Below are 12473 nucleotides of genomic sequence, written 5' to 3'. Positions count from 1 at the left end.
CACAGCTTACCTGAAGTAGGGGATGCAGTGAAAAGATGGGATCTGGTAATAGAAGATCTAGCCTCAATTGAGTCCCAGCCCTACCACTGACCAGCCTGTGACTTTGAGCAAGTCCCTATGCTGAACCTCTGCTTCCCAAAATGTAAATTGGATAATAATGTAATAATTCGTAACCTCTGCTCTCAAAGGACTGTTGTAAACAGAGGATTAAGTAAAATGAAGATATGAAAGCATTACACAAATAGTCCTTGTGATTCCTGGCCCCAGGAAAGTAGAAGAGCTAATGAAGAGGCTGACACTTGTTTTTATAGCAACAAGTCCTGGTATTTGCATAAAGTGTTCTTGCAAAATGTTCTTCCCATAAGTCTCCAATGAGATGATATTATTTTCTGCCTCTTGTGTTTAATGTGAGAGAATGGCTATATTGAAGGAACTTGGTTCTTCACAATTGCTGGGTAAATAGGTTCATTCATTCATTTTATTGTGGCTGGGATATTTAGGTAGAAATCATTAATCTTTAATTTCAGTTAAGGAAACATTTTAATTTCATTTTAAATTTTAATTCCCAGATAACCAGAAAGTGGAATAGTCTCATCTAACCAGAAGTTTCTAAAACAGTTTCATATAAAAATGCAAGGTGGAAAAAATTGCATTACTAGTTATTTACTCAAAGGATACAAAAATATTAATTTGGATACATGCACCCCAGGGTTTATAGCAACATTATCTACAATAGCCATATTATGGAAAGATCCCAAACGTCCATCCACCGATGAATGAATAAAGATGTAGTGTGGGGTGAGTGGGTGGCTCAGTCGGCTAAGTGTTGGATTCTCAATTTTAGCTCAGATCATGATTTCAGGATCGTGATATCAAGCCACACGTTGGGCTCTGTGCTCAGTGGGGAGACTGTTTGAGGTTCTTTCTCTCTCTCTCCCTCTGCCCCTCCCCCTCCTCATGCATGCACATGCTCTCTGTCTCTCAAATAAATAAACCTTAAGAAAAGATGTAGTGTGTGTATACGCGCGCACACACACACACACACACACACACAAGAATACTACTCAGCCATAAAAAAAAAGTGAAATTTTGCCATTTACTGTGGCATGAATGGAGCTAGAGAGTATTATGCTAAGAGAAATAAGTCAAAGAACGACAATTACCATAAGATTTCATTCATGTGGAATTTAAGAAACAAAATAAATGAACACAGGGGGGAAACGAGATAGGCAAACCAAAAAACCACACTCACAAGTATAGGGAGGGGGGGGTGATGGGTTAAACGGGGTGGAGATTAGAGAGCATGTCACTTGTTGTGATGCGTAACTGGGTATTGTATGTAAGTGTTGAATCACTAAATTCTACACCTGAAACTAATTTAACACTGTCTCTATAACTAACGAAATTAAATAAAAACTTGGGGGAAAAATGCAAGCTGGAATAAACATTGACTTTCATACTTAACAGTAATTCTTGATGAGTTTAGACTGAGCGATGCCAATATAGCTTTGTCACTTTAAAGTTGACATAGAGGATATTTGCAACATGAAAATAGCAAGCAGGGGGCGCCTGGATGGCTGAGTGGGTTAAGCAGCTGCCTTCGGCTGGGTCATGATCTCAGGGTCCTGGGATCGAGCCCCGCATCGGGCTCTCTGCTCCGCAGGGAGCCTGCTTCCCTCTCTCTCTCTCTCTGCCTGCCTCTCTGCCTACTTGTGATCTCTGTCTGTCAAATAAATAAATAAAATCTTAAAAAAAAAAAAGAAAATAGCAAGCAGGTAAAACATTAGGAGAAAGCCTTCAGTGAAATTTCTTAATTTCATCATTAAGTTACTGTGTGAAGCTGGGCAGCTTGTTCTTTCTCCTTGAGCTGCAAATAAAATAGGATCACAATAATGCTATTCTTATAACCTTCTTGTTTCTCTGAGATGGTGTGACTCAGGTTATATTCAAATATGGGAAAAATTGCTAAATAAGGAATTAGTTTCTTTTCCCTCTGTTCTCACCTAAACTTGTGGATCTAGAATACTTTTTCATTAATCATGGATTTTTTTTTCAGCTTCATTTTTTATTTCCACTTTCCCAGTCAACTCAGTTGTGCTATTATTTTGCCACTTCAACTCTATAAACTTTTCCTTGAAATATCTTCCTAATCTGTTTTATATTTACTGACTTCTACAATGAGCTCATTAGGGCTTTACAAAATATAGGTAAGATAATTTAAAGAACTTCATTTAAACATTTATTAAGATAAAATTTACATACCATGAAATTTACACTTTTTTTTTTCCTGGTAAAGATTTTATTTTTTTTTTAAAGATTTTATTTATTTATTTGACAGAAAGAGACACAGCGAGAGAGGGAACACAAGCAGGGGGAGTGGGAGTGGGAGAGGGAGAAGCAGGCTTCCTGCAGAGCAGGGACCCCGATGCAGGGCTCGATCCCAGGACCCTGGGATCATGACCTGAGCTGAAGGCAGACGCTTAAACTACTGAGCCACCCAGGAGCCCCAAAGATTTTATTTTTAAGTAATCTCCACACCCAGCACAGGGCTTGAATTTACAACCCCAAGATTAACTGCTCTACCTTCTGAGCCAGCCAGATACCCCTGAAATTCATATGTTTAGAGTATGTAATTCAGTGGTTTTTAGTATATTCACAAGGTCATGCAACATCACCATAATCTAATTCCAAAACATTTTCATTGCCCCAAATAGAAACCCTATAATCATTAGCAGTAACTCCCCACTCTTCCTCCCCACAACCTTTGGGAATCACTCATCTACTTTCTGTCTCTGCAGATTTGCCTATTCTGGACATTTTACAGAAATGGAATCATACAATATGGGGCCTTTTGTGTCTGCTTCTTTCACTTGGTATAATGTTTTCAAGATTCATCTATGTTGTACATGTTAATATCCATTGTGTCAGTGCTTTATTGCTTTTTTTTTTTTTTAGATTTTTTTCTTTTTAAGTAAACACTACCTCCAACATAGGGGTTCTAACGCATGACCCTGAGACCAAGAATCACATGCTCTACCAACTGAGCCAGCCGAGTGTCCCAATACTTCGTTCCTTTTTATGGCTAAGTAATACTCCACTGTATGGATATACTATATTTTACTTCCATTCGTCAGTTGATAATTATTTGCGTTGTTTCCACTTACCAGCTTTTCTGAGTACTGTTGCTGTGAATATTTGTGTGTGATTTTTTTTTAAAAGATTTTATTTATTTATTTGACAGAGAGAGGTCACAGTAGACAGAGAGGCAGGCAGAGAGAGAGAGAGAGGGAAGCAGGCTCCCTGCTGAGCAGAGATCCCGATGTGGGACTCGATCCCAGGATCCTGAGATCACGACCTGAGCCGAAGGCAGCGGCTTAACCCACTGAGCCACCCAGGCGCCCTTGTGTGTGATTTTTGCGTGAACATATTTTTTCAATTCTCTTAGATATATACCTAGGAGTGAAATTACTGGGTCATATGATAACTCTAACTTTTTGAGGAACTGCCGGACTGTTTACCAAAGTGCCTGCATCAGGCTCTCTGCTTAAATCAATTTACATTCCTACCAGCAATGTAGGAGGGTTCCAATTTATGCACATCCTAGACGACACTTGTTATTGTTTTTCTTTTTTTACTATAGCCATTGTAGTGGGTGTGAAGTGACAACTTATTGTGGTTTTGACTTACATTTCCCTGGTGACTAAGGGTGTTGAACACCTTCTCATGTGCTTATTACTAACCATTTGAAGAATGCCTTATACAACTCCTTTGCCCATTTTTAAATTGGGTTTTTGTCTTTTCAGTGTTGATTTTGAATGTTGTTGTTTTTCAATATTCTGGTTAGACTAGACTCTTAGAGAATCTGTGACTTCCAAAATTTTCTGCCATTGTGTAAGCTGTCTTTATTCCTTGGAAGCACCAACGATTTTTATGTATGAAGTCCAACTTGTGTATTTTTTCTTTGGCTGCTTGAGATTTAGGTGTCATATCTAAGAAGCCACCTCCTAGTCTTCAGTCATGAAGATTTACATCCATGTATTCTCAGAGTTTTCTAGTTTTGGCTCTTACATTTAAGTTTTTGATCCATTTTGAGTTAATTTTTGTATAAGTGTGAGACAGGGAGTTGCAAGTTTATTCTTTTGCTTGTGGATATCCAGTTTTTCTAGAATTATTTGTCGAAAAGTCTATTCTGTCCCCATTGGTCTGCCTTATTATCCTTCTTGAGTATCAGTTGACCATAAATGTATGGGCTTTCTTCTGGACTTTCAATTATATACCATTGATCAATATGTCTATCCTTATGCCAGTATCATATAGTCTGGATATAAATCTTATATTTTAAGGAGATTGTTTTAACTTTTGAGTTTATATTTAATGTATTTTTTAAAATTTTTAATGAGTTTTATTTATTTGACAGACAGAGATCACAAGTAGGCAGAGAGGCAGGCAGAGAGTGAGAGGGAAGCAGGCTTCCCGGTGGGCAGAGAGCCTGATGTGGGGCTCCATCCCAGGACCCTGAGATCATGACCTGAGCCAAAGGCAGAGGCTTTAAACCACTGAGCCACCCAGGCACCCTTTGAGTTTATATTTAGAATCTAGATTATATTTTCATCCCTTTGGAGTCATTTAAGGAAAAATTAGATTTTCTAGGATGATTGCAATAATGATAAATGCTATGAAAACAATCTGATTTGAGACCTTTCTTTTGCTCTTGTATATGAACCCAAATCAGAATCATAATCATGATTTAATGCATTTTTCTTTTCATTTTTGATGAAATCAATATGCATGAATTTGAGGTAAAACCAGAATGTGAATCATCATGGATAATGGAAAGTATTATAGTCTCAAGATCTGGGTCAAGATCTGACCCTGGTGCTTACTGTTGACCTTAGACTCATCACTGTAGCTCTGAGCTTCATTCTTTTCCTATAAAAATGAACAATCACTTCTGACCCATCATTGCTTCATAGGAATGTCATGAGCCTCAAATTGAAATAATGTGTTTGTAAGTAACTTGTAAACTGAAAAATACCATAGAAATATTTAATATTCATATGTAGCCCCAATTAATGATATTAATAAGTTCTCTGAAGAAATCATTCCATAGGTGCTCTAAAAAATGCTCTTTATTTTTCTATAGGCCTATGAAAATGTCCAGACTGGTCCCTATTTTATATTTTTGAGACTTTCCCTTTTATTTTTTATTTTTTTTTCCTTAAAGATTTTATTTATTTATTTGACAGAAAGAGATCACAAGCAGGCAGAGAGAGAGGAGGAAGCAGGCTCCCTGCTGAGCAGAGAGCCCGATGCGGGGCTTGATCCTAGGACCCTGAGATCATGATCTGAGCTGAAGGCAGCGGCTTAACCCACTGAGCCACCCAGGCGCCCCCCCCTTTTATTTTTTAAAATATTTTATTTATTTATGAATTCATTTATTGGAGAGAGTGAGGACGAGTGGGGGAGGGGCAGAAGTAGAGGGACAAGCAGACTCCCCACTGAGGGTTGAGCTAAAGTCGGACACTTAACCTACTGAGCCACGTGGGTGCCCCAAAACTTTCCCTTTTCTAAACGTTAATGCTTAAAAGAATAAAGACAAGGGGCACCCAGGTGGCTCAGTCAGTTGAGCGTCCAATCTTGATTTTGGCTCAGGTCATGATCTCAGGGTTGTGAGGTCCAGCCTGAGTTAGCTCTATGCTCAGCAGAGAGTCTGCTTAGAATTCTCTCCCTCTGACCCTCCCCTGACGGTCTCTCTCTCTCTCAAATAATAAATCTTAAAAAAAAAAAGGTTGGGGGGACACATGGATGGCTCAGTCGGTTAAGTGCCTACCTTCAGCTCAGGTCACGATCCCAGAGTCCTGGGATTGAGTGCCCTGTCAGGCTCCTTGTTCACCAGGGAGCCTGCTTCTCCCTCTCTCTCTGCCTGCTGCTCTCCCTGCTTGTGCTCACATGCACATTCCCTCTCTCTCTCTGAGGAATAAATAAATAAAATCTTAAAAAAAAAAAAAAGGAGAAAAGACAAATTACTCTCTGCCCATCATCTTTCCCTTCTCTCATACAAAAAGTGTAGTACTTTCTTCCATTGCAGCAGTCAGCAAAACTTTTCCATAAAGGGCCAGTTAAATATTTTATTTGTGGGCACATAAGGATTCTGTCACATATTCTTCTTTCCTTTTGTTCTTTTGTATTTTACAATCCGTCACTGCTGCACAAACCATTCTTGGCCGGAGGGAGTGTGCAGAAACAGCCCTTCCCGATCGTGGCCTGCAGCCCGGTTATGGATCCCTGTTCTACCGCGTTCAAGCACCGTCTCGGGTTTTTGTGATGGCCTCTAGTTATAATCATTTACAGAAAAAAGAGTTACTGGTTACTAAGCCAAAGACATGTTATGCATTAATTTTTATCCTAAGAGCAAAACAGAATTTTCAAGCAAAATGATGTGAGTCAGTTTGATTTTTTCAATTATGTTTTGCTTCTGAATGAAACTGGGCTGTCCAGCCATGGACAGAGGTACTGTTTGGATAACTGGCTGGTGTGGTACGATTTACACTGATGTGCTCTAGGATCTAAATAATTAGGACTGGGGCGCCTGGGTGGCTCAGTGGGTTAAAGCCTCTGCCTTCAGCTCAGGTCATGATCCCAGGGTTCTGGGATCGAGCCCCACATCGGGCTCTCTGCTCAGTGGGGAGCCTGCTTCCTCCTCTCTCTCTCTCTGCCTATTTGTGATCTCTGTCTGTCAAATAAATAAATAAACAAAAAATCTTTAAAAAACAAACAAATAAATAATTAGGACAGAATACAGGTGATGAATGGTGAGTTGAAGCAACTGCTGGGTAGGAAGCAATTTTTCTAAATGAATCATCTCACTTTTATTTTATTTCTTTTTAAATTTTATTTATTTATTTATTTATTTATTTATTTATTTATTAAAGATTTTATTTATTTATTTGACAGAGAGAGATCACAAGTAGATGGAGAGGCAGGTAGAGAGAGAGAGAGGAGGAAGCAGGCTCCCTGCTGAGCAGAGAGCCCAATGCGGGACTCGATCCCAGGACCCTGAGATCATGACCTGAGCCGAAGGCAGCGGCTTAACCCACTGAGCCACCCAGGCGCCCCTTTATTTCTTTTTTTAAAAGATTTTATTTATTTACTTGACAGACAGAGATCACAAGTAGGCAGAGAAGCAGGCAGAGAGAGAGGGGGAAGCAGGCTCCACGCTGAGTAGAGAGTCCGATGCAGAATGGGTGCCTGGCTGGCTTGGTCAGTACAGTGTGCAACTTGATCTCAGGGTTTTAAGTTTGAGTCCCCCATGGGTATAGAGATTACTTAAAAATAAAATCTTAAAAAATGATATACAGAATATATTAAATATAAAAAGCAGGTTTAGGGATGCCTGGGTGACTCAGTCAGTTAAGTCCTTGACTATTGATTTCAGCTCAGGTCATGATCTTGAGGCTGTGCGATCAAGTTTCACGTGGCTCTCTCTAAAATAAATAAATAAAAAAATATTTAATTAAAAAATAAAAATAAAAAGCAGGTTTATTGAATAGTGTACATGTTATTATCCTATTTGTGTTAAATTTAAAATAAAAAAATGCATAAATTTTTAATATTTTCCAAAAAATTAAAAATGGCATGGGGAGTCTTTCCACACATGCACTCTCAAATTAGTAAAAACAAACATTTTTCTCTTAAAAAAAGAGAAGGTATTAAATTCACTCTTTATTCTCCTTTAAACTAAATGAAGAGCAGAATCAGAATATATTTATTTATTGCTGGGACTATGGCTTAATCTCATAGTTTTGGGGGGGAACTACTATTTCCCATTGAGGTATATATAGTATAAATACACACACACTTTTTTTTTTTCCTCTGAGCAATTTGAAAGTAAGTTGCAGGCACCATGATCCTTTACTTTTACATAGTTCAACATGTAACTCCAAGAATAAGGGGACTCCCCTGCTCAACTACAATTATTACTGCCTGTGAAAATAAACAATAATTTCATAATACCTAATATTCGAAACATTTTTGAATACCCTAAATTGTTTTTCCAAGTATCCTTTTTTATCTAACCAGGATCCAATTGAGTTTTATGTATTTCATTTGCTTATTATGTTTATTAGTCTCTTTTCATTAGAGCCAGTTATATAGAAGATTCCATATTTTGCATTTAAATTATTAGCATATATCCTGTTTATTTAATCCCCCTCATGACAAGGACTTAAAAATTTTTGTTATGAACAGTTTTTTATTGTGGTGAAATATATATAACCTAAAAATTAGCTTTTTAACTATTTTGAATTATATGCTTCAGTGGCATTAAGTACATTCATGTTGTCATGTAGCCTTCACCGCCATATATCTCTAGAAATTTTTTGTCTTCCCAAAATGAAACTCTGTACTTATTAAAGAACTTCTTTCCCCTCCTCTAGCCTCTGGTAATCACTATTCTACTTTCTCCTTCTCTGAATTTGACCTCTGTATCTATACAAGGTCTGAATGAGACCTTGTATAGATAGAATTACACCGTGTTATGTCCTTTTGTGACTGGCTTATTTAACATACTTATAATAGCTTCAAGCTTTGTCCATGTTGTAGATGATGTATCAGAATTTCCTTCTTTTCTAGAATGAATAATATTCCATTGCATATATGTACCATCTTTTATTGGTCATTGGACAATGGACAGTTGGGTTGTTTTCACCTTTTGACTTATTGACTATGAACATTTTTTTAAAGATTTTATTTATTTATTTGACAGACAGAGATCACAAGTAGGCAGAGAGGCAGGCAGAGAGAGGGGGAAGCAGGCTCCCTGCTGAGCAGAGAGCCCTAAGCAGGGCTGGATCCCAGGACCCTGAGATCATGACCTGAGTGGAAGGCAGAGGCTTTAACCCATTGAGCCACCCAGGTGCCCTGACTATGAACATTTTAAAACATACTTAAAGGTAGAGAAAATTGTACAATAATAACTCACTCAATTAAATGATCATCAAGATTTTTGCCCCAATTTTAACCCCAATGCAATTTGCCCCATTTTAACCCCAATGCAAAGTATTTATTGTTTAAAAATTTCTCAAAGGAAAAAAAATTCTCAAAGGACATTTTCTTAAAAATTCTCAATGCCATTTTCATGCTTAACAAAATAACAATTCTTTGGTTAGTTGGTATCATATAATACCTGGTCCATATATGGTCCATATGGTATCATATAATACCTGGTCTAATTTCCCTGGTTGTTTAAAAAATGTCTTTTCTAGTTGGTTTGTTGTAATCATTAAACAAGACCCACACACATTACATTTAGTTGCAGTGTCTCTAATGCTTTAAGTTCGAGCAGTCCGCTCTCACTTCCATTTTTTTTTTTTTTTAAGATTTTATTTATTTATTTGGCACACAGAGAGAAAGAGACATAGAACAAGCAGGGGGAGCTGCAGAGGGAGAGGGAGAGCCAGGCTCCCGACTGAGTAGGCAGCCTGATGGGGTACTCATTCCAGGACCCTGGGATCATGACCTGAGCCAAAGGCAGACACTTAACTGACTGAGCCACCCATACGCCCCTCACTTCCATTTTTTAAGATGCCATTATCTTAGTGCGTGACAGACTCAATTATATTTGCATGCATTTACAGGGGAAACCTCTCCCCCAACACACACATTTTAAAATAATCAAACACTGTATTTTGAGGTTCTGGAATCGGTCTTTTAAGGAAATATTACAAGTGGTTACAAAAACGCGCTGTCTCTAAATTCATATAAACCTCATCCAGTAACGCATAGCTCCATTCTTGTCACACGACCGCGTTACAATTTCCGAAACCAATTCTGGTTCCGGTAGATGGCAGCCTCTACGGTAGGGGGCAGAATTACCTCTCCTAGAGGCCCTGAGCCGAGGAAGCCCCTTCCCTCATTGACCTGAGGACCGGCTTTCAAGTGAAAAAACAAAGAAAACTAAGTGAAAGTTTCCCCCTGAATAGAGTTAAGGTAAATTCCCGTAGAACGCGTTGTTAGGGAAATATTAGTGAATTCAATAATACAGACTGGAGATTTGGCTCGAAAGAGCAATCAGGTTTTTTTAAAGGAGGGGCAGAGCGATTGGAGGACCTCAATGCAGTGATGGAGGGCAACTAAGGGACTCGGGTGAAGGGTTGGATAAACAGCCGTCTAAAGAATCGAAACCTGCTCAGTCATTGCCGCTGGAGCAAAGAACCCGACACCTGGGGGCAAGCTCCTAGGGCGACTGGAGTCGAGAGAAGGACGGGAGCAAATTTCAGGGAGTTACTCCGGATGTCCAAAAGGTAGTCCTGGAGCCAGTTTTTCGAGGGACTGGAACAATCCGGGAAAACGTACTGGGCAACGAGCAAGAGAACAAACCACTCCCGCCCGCCTCTCCAAGCCCACGGTAAGACCTGCCCTACCCCGGGTGCGCCTCTGCCAGCTGACCATCGTCACGCAGGAGGCGTGACGTGTCCACGCAGGTGGCGTGACGTGTTTACGCGTCACCACTCATGCCTCCGCCGCGGGAAGTAGTCCCCGTCGCGCCGGCTCCAAAGGGAGCTGAATGTAGGAACCTCGAGCCCCTCAGGACGTGAGTTCCGGGAGCGGCGGGCGCGCAGCCAATCTCTGGGAGGAGGGCGTGGCTAGCTTGGTCCCGCAGATCCCTCCGCCCGCGCTCGTTTGTGCCGAGGCTGAGCGAGCCGCCATTTTGGATGCTGAGCTTTAAGTGCCAGGTTCCTCTCAGCCTTTTTCACGCCTGGATTCAGGCAGGTGAGTGTGGCAGTCTTCGCGTCAAGGGTCTTTGTTTTTCTCCTCGCGCTGCGCTCCGGGTTTAGGAGCCCCTAGTCTGGGATTCAGACGAGCCTTAGGTGGCAAGCGAGGAGAAAGGGAGGGATCCTGGGTTTGGGGTCAGGCCCGAGGTCAGGCCGGTGGTCCGTGGTTCGGGAGGCCGTCTGAGGCGGGGATGGGGGGCTTGGCAGGGCCGGGACCGGCTTGGATACCGCTAGTCCTGGCTACTTGAGGCGGCGAAACTTTCCTGTTGTTCTTCCTGCTTCGAGGAGTCTCCGCCAAGGCGGAAACGCCGCGGCCTCGGCTCCTGTTGGTGACAGCGCTCGGCCCGCGGTCTCGGTAACACCCTGTGCGGTTTCCACGGGTCCAGACAGACGTCGGAAAGATCCGGGTCTGCGTTGACCACGAGAGTCTGGTCGCCTGTACCCGGCGGGGCGGCCTCCTGAGGTGGTGCCCCCTTTGGCCGGAGGAGATTGCTCTTCTCTTCAGCGTAAGCGAGTTTCGGTCTTTGCCCGGTTTCGCAGACTCCTCCGTGTCTTATGGGAAACCTTGTGAGGAGCCCGAGGCCCTGTCCTTGCCTCTCTCTTTGTGTTCTCAGCTCTCCTTTTCCGGGGTGCTGGAGCTGAGGACTCGAAACTCGCCAGCGTAAACTTTTGCCAGGATCAGGATCCACGAGGGTCCGTTTACAGTTAGGCAGTAGGAAAGACACAGAGGCTTTCATTCTCTGCAGTAGTAAAATTAAAAGCCGCCCATAAATAACTCCTACCGGGGATTGTAATTTTTTGTTTTGCATCACGAGTTTAACTTCTAATTAAAATTTCATGTGGACTAAAGAGTAATGAATTCCGTCATCTAGCTTCAACAACGACCAGTTCAGGGCCAGTTTTGTTTATATCTCTCCTTGTGCGTGTATTTAACAAAATAGTAGTTGAGATGTATGTGAGTGAGTGTGTATTCATGTAGAAGCCTTTGACTCCTTTACCTACAATCCAGTAGTCTGTGGGAAGTTTGGCTTTTACGGCTTTCTCAGAATCACATCTAAAGGGTAATATCCTTTTCTTAGAAGATAAAAGAGTGTTTTGAAACTTTAATGTTAACATTGCATTTTAAAGTTCCCCAGTTTCTGAATCCTGTCATTTTTTAAAGTACTGTTACTGTTCTGTCCAAATTACTTGTTTTTACCCTGTTCCAGTGCCTCTGGGATTCTAAGTGATCAGGAGCTTCCAGAATCTCCAACTTTAGTCTACCTAAGTTCTCATTCCTTTAAAATTAGATTCAAGGGACACCTGGGTGGCTCAGTCAGTTAAGTGGCTGCCTTCCACTCAGGTCATGATCCCAGAGTCCTGAGATTGAGATCTGCATTGGGCTCCTTGCTTAATGGGGAGCCTGATTCTCCCTCTGCCTGCTTCTCCCTGCTTGTGCTCTCTCTCTCTCGCTGACCAAAAAATAAATAAAAATCTTTAAAAAGATACTAGAGTCAAGTCCCAGCTGTATGTAGTCTATTCTGATTTAAAAAAAACAAAACTACAAAATAAGGTGTAGTCTAATGAAGTAACTTCAAATATAGGAAATGTAGTATGTATATGAATACCGATTTCAGCATTATATGATAAATATCAGAAAGTTGGGGGACTAATTTAAAAATTACTATGGAATATTAGACAGCCATTAAAATAAAGCTGAAG

At 40.8% G+C, this 12473-nt stretch overlaps 1 protein-coding gene across 5 annotated transcripts in view; it reads left to right on the top strand.

The window, feature by feature from the left end:
- Positions 1 to 10506: 10506 nt before the first annotated feature.
- Positions 10507 to 12473, top strand: part of IST1 (IST1 factor associated with ESCRT-III) — a 33703-nt gene continuing 31736 nt past the window's right edge. For 2 of the 5 annotated variants that reach the window (XM_032323319.1, XM_032323318.1), the window contains exon 1: positions 10653 to 10770. The gene's annotated coding sequence lies outside the window, so the exon portion shown is untranslated. Of the gene's footprint in view, positions 10592 to 10651; positions 10771 to 12473 lie in introns of those variants that run through there. The other 3 variants (XM_032323317.1, XM_032323320.1, XM_032323316.1) reach the window with 3 other exon arrangements.

The sequence above is a fragment of the Mustela erminea genome, chromosome 19 (genome assembly GCF_009829155.1).
Source record: "Mustela erminea isolate mMusErm1 chromosome 19, mMusErm1.Pri, whole genome shotgun sequence".
Taxonomy (NCBI): Eukaryota; Metazoa; Chordata; class Mammalia; order Carnivora; family Mustelidae; genus Mustela; species Mustela erminea.
This window is presented reverse-complemented; position numbering and strand designations above follow the sequence as displayed.